Below are 7330 nucleotides of genomic sequence, written 5' to 3' on the forward strand. Positions count from 1 at the left end.
TTTCACAGGTTAACCTATTTTTTCCCGTGTATCTGTGTTTACCATAAAGGAGAGAGCTGTTTGACTGAGTGCATGGGCACACAAGCATGAGAGAAAATAGCTTCCCACATGGAGCCTGCTTCTCCCTCTGTCTGTGTCTCTGTCTCTGTCTCTCTCTCTCTACCTCTCTCTCTCTCTTTCAACCTCTCTCTCTCAACCTCTCTCTCTCATGAGTAAATAAATAAAATCTTTTCAAAAAAGGAAAAAAGAAAATAAAGAAGTGGAATAGAGTCATAAACAATATACAGTATTGCCAGGTAAGGTTGATGCTGACTTGACCATACTATATTAATTGAGGTAGACTGCAATACTTGAAAATTTTAAATACTATAGAGATGGGTGAAGAAGCCTTTCACTTTATATATGAATTGATACAGTTAATAATAATGGTATAGAGTTGATTTTGATGATAATCATAGTGACAGTGTTTATTATATTCAATCAGAAAAAGAGCCCTAGGCAAGAGCTTAATTTTAAGTTTCTTCTATCTCTGTCTATATGATAACACCAGGCAGGAATATGGGTGTTGCTGCCAATGAAGCCTGTTGAGCTTCCAGAAAGGAGAGAGGAAAACATAGGGAATGTATGGTAAATGTTGCAGTGGTTGTTTGCATATGAAATTGTTTGAGCAGAAAAATTCTAAGAATTACCTAAAAGTGGTGCCCTCCAAAGTGATCCATTCTTAAATGAATAGGTAATCAGAATGGACATCAGTACAGGCATTATAAAAAAGATATAGGGATCCCTGGGTGACGCAGCGGTTTCGCGCCTGCCTTTGGCCCAGGGCGCGATCCTGGAGACCCGGGATCGAATCCCACGTCGGGCTCCCTGCATGGAGCCTGCTTCTCCCTCTGCCTATGTCTCTGCCTCTCTCTCTCTCTCTCTCTCTCTCTCTCTCTCTCTGTGACTATCATAAATTAAAAAAATAAAATAAAAATAAAAAAGATACATACTGACAGTGGTACCCAAGACACCAAAGTTAAAGACAATGCAGGATTATATGTTAATATATACATAAGCAGAAGATGAAAGGAGAGGATACTGATTTGAAGCAAATTTCACATATAACAAATGATCACTTTCATAAATTTAGCCAAGGGGGGCATATATTTTTAAAAAGGTCTTAATTATCACTTGATTGAAAAAGGGTAATAATCATCCTACGTGGTACCCTCGTTTAGAGATGAAATGCAATCTTCATTAATTTATAAAATTTATAAAATGTTATTCTCCTAATAATTAAGACTTTAAAGATTTCTTCATGAGAACTAGTTGAGAAAAACAATTCTACAATTCTATCACATCTGTGGATTAAGGAAGACAGGCTAATATTTTATTGGATTCATTAGCACTTTTAAACATAACTTTTCTACCTTTTGGTTCTGGAGTTATTTAGATGAATAGTCAGGTGTATCCTTGACATCTGGATAATTATCTGTAGAATCAAATTATTATTATTATTTCATCGTTCAGACTGTGAAAATGAGTAAAGGAACCTTTATTTACAATGGGGCCAAGAAGCTCTGAAGAGGGTGCTTTCATGTACCTGACACATGTAGCCTGCATTACCCGCAAGGAGAATTATTTTGACAGGGTAGTACACTTTTCACAAGGAATTTTATCTCCTGCTATTCAGAAAAGGAAGGAAGATTCCCTGTCCCCTGGCCCCACCTTAGCAATAACACACTAACCACTGCTGGCAGCGAATGAAAATCCAGCACAACCTCCAACTCTCCTACTCCCTGAACTTTTATACATACAGCCCTCCCCAATGTCCTCCTGAAACTGAATAAAAATTTACGTTGTCTTGGTCTCTTCAGACCTGCCTATGGTTTGCCAGTGTTTGCTTCTCCCAACTTATAATTTCTCCACTATTCCTTTTGAAACTTATTTTGCTGCTAAAACAACTGGCCATTTTATTTTTAAGGTTGACATTTCCCAGGTACAGTGAACACTGTCTCCCCTTAAGTCGGCCCATCCGTGTGGCATGTGTGTGTGTGTGCACCTCCCGTTAGTGTCCTGGGTAAAGTTGGAGAAAGGCAGGGAAGAGAGCCTTCAGGACACCAATCAGGATCAAACGAAAGCCTCCTGTGCCTAATGGAATAGGCATAAATTCAAGTAGCGAATATACAAAACAAAATGAGCCTTAAGGAGTAAAGACTAACATCTGAAGTAGTACACAAATGAGATCCACGGTGCCTTGCCTTGCCTTGCCTCACCATGGGTTCTGTGGGGATGAGGATGAGCAGCCACCTCATCCCGGGAGGCCTTCAGTTCTCTCAGGGTCTTATAGCTTTTCCAGATGAGCTCAGCTATGGACATGTTTTCTAATATTGACTCCCATGGGCATAGAAGACAATGGGTTCCCCACAGTGTCAGGAAAATAAGCCATAGAGAATTAGAGATTAGGTTCAGAACTCAGATTATAAATCTTTAGACAAAACATCTTGGTAACAGGAGAATCCAGGATGGGGGGCAAATGGAGGTGAATCTTCCTCAACTGTTTCCAGGTCTACCCCTCACCAGGATTGCTGGAGCCTCAGAAATTTTTATTTTTTCAAAATCCTATGCATGCATTAGAAAAGAAAAGGTAGTCTCTAGTCCGTTTATTTTTATTTTTATTTCTGTGAGACTGAGAGAGAATGCATGCATGCACAGGGTGGAGGGGTAGTGGGCAGGTGTATAGGAAAAGAGAATATCCCAAGTAGATTCCTTGGTCAGCCCAGAGCCCAAGGTGGGGCTCAATCCCACAACCCTGAGATCGTGACCTGAGCTAAAATCAAGAATTGGAGCTTAACTGGCTAAGCCACCCAGGAGCCGCTAATATCTTTATTTTAAATAAAGCCTTTTTAAGTTCTTAACATAGTTGATCTCTACATCTGCCCCTCAGAATCTTAAAAGTTCATAAAGACACCTTCACTGGATTCAATCAGATAGACTATCCAGATGGTCTTAACATCTTATTTTCTCAAGGCTTTGTCTTTGGAATAGCTCTTAATCTGAGAATGTGAGTGGAAAATCCATCCCAAGAATGGGGATGGGATGGGATGTAAAGCGGTAAAGAGCCCGAGATTGCCCAGGTCCAACGGTGGGGTCTGTCGGGTGTCACCTCCTCTTGACTTCCTTTAACACTCCATCCCTTGTAATGGGCTCTTACAATCTCACTTGCCCCCTCTTCTGCAGTGAGCAGGAGTTTCACTGGTATGGAGTTAGTGGTGTCCATCTGGTGACTGTCTGGCTGCATTAAAAGCAGATGTCACAGCATGGTATAGGCACATGGAAGATAAAACATAGATTAAGATGATTGCCAAAATAAGTAACCATTTTTTTCTCCAAGAGCACCATAATCTAAACCACTGATGTATTAAGTTCCCTAGGCCAGGAGTCAGATCACTCAGGACATTCATTGTATCCTCACATAATGTAATAAAGTTATGATACATTGGCAGACTCATGATATATAAACACACAGCATTCTGTTTGGATAATTGTACAAGTGAGGCAGTGATAATATCCAACTCCATGTTACTCTGAAGGACAGCTTTTACTATTAGAAGATCTTTAATTGCTTAGTAAAAACAGGCTTTGCCAGCTATCATTTAATTTTGGGCATGAATTTAGTAACGGCTTTTATATGCCCAATAGTATCCCTTAGGCCAGGAGAAGGAACAAAGACAGTGGCCAAATGATTGTACAATATAAAACCCACTGTGCCTCCCTGGCCTTGAGAGGGGGAGGTTGGCAGCTTTAGGGGTCTAGTCAGGTTGTCCATAGCAGGCATGTGGACCAGGAGAGACAGTACTGTCAGCTGGGAGATGGACGCAGGGTATGACATACCAGACAAGGACTCCCATTACCTCGCTTCCTTCAGAGGTGGGTATTCCATTCCTGGTAGAGAATGCTTCCATAGTTCTGGCTCACAGCAGGAAATAAGATCCCAGTAGAGACTGAGTAGTTCTCCTTCCCCCAAGGCTGTGAAATAACTTACCTCTTCTGGTGGGTCAGCCCATTGCAAATTCCCAGGCACATGGGAACTTGGTGCTCTTGGCAACATAGAACATTGATCCACATTGAGCAGTGAGTGGTTACTATCTCTGCAGTATTTCCTCTGCAACCCTTAGTCTTTTTTTTTTCTTTTTTCTTTTTTTTTTAAGATTTTAAACCACCTTTACTGAGAGGGCTAAAATACTGTCCCAGATTTTCATACTTTTGAATAATCAAATAATCAATGAGTAAGGCCTATTGCCCCGTATTTCCTGGGCACCTCTGCCAGGAACTCAACACCATAAAGCTATGAACACTGGGGACGCCTGGGTGGCTCGGGTGTTGAGCGTCCTTGGGCTCAGGGCATAATCTCAGAGTCTGGGATGGAGTCCCAGGTCAGGCTCCTTGTGGGGAGCCTGCTTCTCCCTGCCTATGCCTCTGCCTGTCTCTCTGTGTCTTTCATGAATAAATAAACAAAATCTTTTTAGAAAAAAATCTAAGGATTGAAGAATAAATTAACTGTTTCCTATCCTTATTTAATTCACCAACCTGGCTCCTACACAAGTATAAAACAGTGAAATGTTTTGTCTCTGTTTAATTAAACATTGGAGATAGACAGTGGGTTAGTGAATGGTGCACAAAAGGCAGGAGCTTCTTTTCGGGTATCAGGTCTACACAGTTTACTGAAATGGGAGGGGCGAAAACTCTTCCAGCCTGGCCAATCAATCACATATCCTTGGGCTGGGATAGAGGGGTGGAGTCAGATGGTAGGGCAAGTTTGGCTGGGAAATGATCTTCTTCACTGATGCATAGGATGGCAGGTTAGACCTGGTGGCTTTAGGCTTCTAGGAAGTCTCTGGCTAGAGAGACACAAGGAGGCAGTGGAGAGGCAGCTGAGAACCTTGGGGGTGCTGGCAGTGTGGCCCTTAGGCAACTGAGGATGGCTTGTGGAATCATGAAGCCAGGAATCTGGTCCTTTCTGTCCACTCTGAGGCAGGCCATTCCTGACCAACTCTGCAGTTCCCCCCTTAACCGTGTGTCCCTGCCCCACTCTGGGTCCCTTATTGGATGTAGCCCTGGGTCATCACCCCTGGCCCTTAGCATCTGACCCAATGAGAAGTCCCAGGGAGGCAGAAAGTTGGAAGCAATGCAAGGAGGGAGGAAATGAAATGGGACTGGCAATTTTAATAGCAAGTCAGATTCCGTGTGTCTTGAAAGTAGCATAGGGCTGTAGCACGGGTTTATAATTATTCTGTCATGAGTCACACTACATGCCCCATGAAACTAGGCATTGGTGAAGTCCAAGTGTTGGTGTTAGAAATGCTTACCTTTCTGTGTGAGGGGGAAGGGAAAGTCTCTTTATCCTTGAACCTCTCCTTCTCTGCCTCAGGTCTAATTCCTGCTGTCATCCTTCTGCCCTCACCTGTCTCAGTCACTCCCCAACCCCATCTTTCCCTTTCCCTCTTTGCCAGCCACCTTTCCCTATGTGTAAACTCTACCTCTTGTACCTTTCTTACATCTCTTTCTCCTGCAAGCTGCATCTAGGTTGTTTCCTTTCCCCACCCTACTTCATATTCTGTAATCCCCAGTAAAGGGAGGAGGAAGTGTGCGCTGGTCAATGGCATTTTGAATCTCCTTTTAGAAGTGTATGCATGGTTTTTCTGAAAAGCAGCCATTGGTGAGCTGTTTACCCTGTATTTTCCGCAGGCCTTGGGCTGTCCCCTTGCTTTCCAAGAGCTTCAGTTAAACTCTGTCAGCAGAGTTACAGTGTTTATGTTGGAGGTAATTAAGGAAACTTAATATGCTACCAGTAGGGTCGAAGCACATGCAAGGGCCCGAAAATCTCTAAAATAAGTGATAGAAAACAGGAACCTGGGCAGCCCAGGTGGCTCAGTGGTTTAGTGCTGCCTTCAACCCAGAGTGTGGTCCTGGAGACCTGGAGACCCGGGATCAAGTCCCACATCAGGCTCCTTGCATGGAGCCTGCTTATCCCTCTGCTAATGTCTGTGCCTCTCTCTCTCTCTCTGTGTCTCTCATGAATAAATAAATAAAATCTTAAAAAAAGAAAAGAAAACAGGAACCAAGGAAGATAAGTAGTGTGAGTTCCAAGTTCCTGATCAAAGTGAGCTCTTATTGTGCCAGCATACTCTTAACCCAGCCTGTGATAGGGATCCTGTCTGAAGCCAGCCTGAGGGGAGGGGATTGAGCTGCAAGAGTAACATGCCAGAGGCCTGTGAACTCCCAATTCTGTTCATAGCCTTTCCCTGGTTGTTCACAGCCTGGAGAGGCCCTAGCACATGAGGCAAGATTCACCACAGGCAACATTCTTCAACCTTCAGGAGACAATCTGCCCAACTTACTCATGTCTAGCCTGGGATCTTCTTTCTCTAGCTTGCTGTCCTTTAGATAGATAGCAGAGGGATAAGCAGGCTCCATGCAAGGAGCCTGATGTGGGACTTGATCCCAGGTTTCAGCGAGTTCTACTGCAGAAGCTTATGCATTATAAAATTTCTGGGCCAAGTCAGCAAGGGTTCATGCTTAAATACGTTATTTAATGGGTGGTGTAAAAAAGGGTTGGGAGGGTTTGTCAGATGGTCTGATTTCACTTATCTAAATCTCCTGCTGTGATCCTAGTCCACTGTTTCTACTATCTTTTTTTAGTAGCAGGGAAACAATGTTCCTACCCAGTGTTTTCCTTATAAACTTATTGAAAACTTTTACTGAATATTTCCCTCTGTCTTCCCCCATCACAAGGAGTCATTGCAAGACTTAAGAAGGAACTTTTCCCTGTATATCAAAGAGAAGAATCCCTCTTCCCATGTACTTTATTTTGGAAACAGACACTATTTTCCTATTCATCTGAAGAACTTCTAAGCTGACCTGGAAAAAAAAAAAAACCCAAATAGTAATCTATCACCAAGTAAAAATAAACAAAAAATCAGCACTTTTTTTTTTTTTACTGTTCTTATTTTACTTGGCCCTAGCAGGTACACAGATACAGAGCACCTGCCCATGAAACAACAAAATTACATAGTCCATCACACTTCATTGTAAGATAGGAATCATTTACCTTGGATCAGGGATAAGCAGGGCCTGAAGGCACAAGTTATCTCATAAGCCAGTGTTTTAGACCCTCACATTGACTATCACTCTTCTACCATCACTTCCCCCTCAAGTCATATCTATTTTTCTACAATAGTTGATTATGACCAGTTGAAGTAAAAAGAAATAAGAATGAATGAGTATATCAGAAAAACTTTAAGATAGACAGCCTCTGCACTACATTAATATTGTGAAAATGTCAATG

Source organism: Nyctereutes procyonoides, unplaced genomic scaffold, assembly GCF_905146905.1.
Source record: "Nyctereutes procyonoides isolate TBG_1078 unplaced genomic scaffold, NYPRO_anot_genome, whole genome shotgun sequence".
Taxonomy (NCBI): domain Eukaryota; kingdom Metazoa; phylum Chordata; class Mammalia; order Carnivora; family Canidae; genus Nyctereutes; species Nyctereutes procyonoides.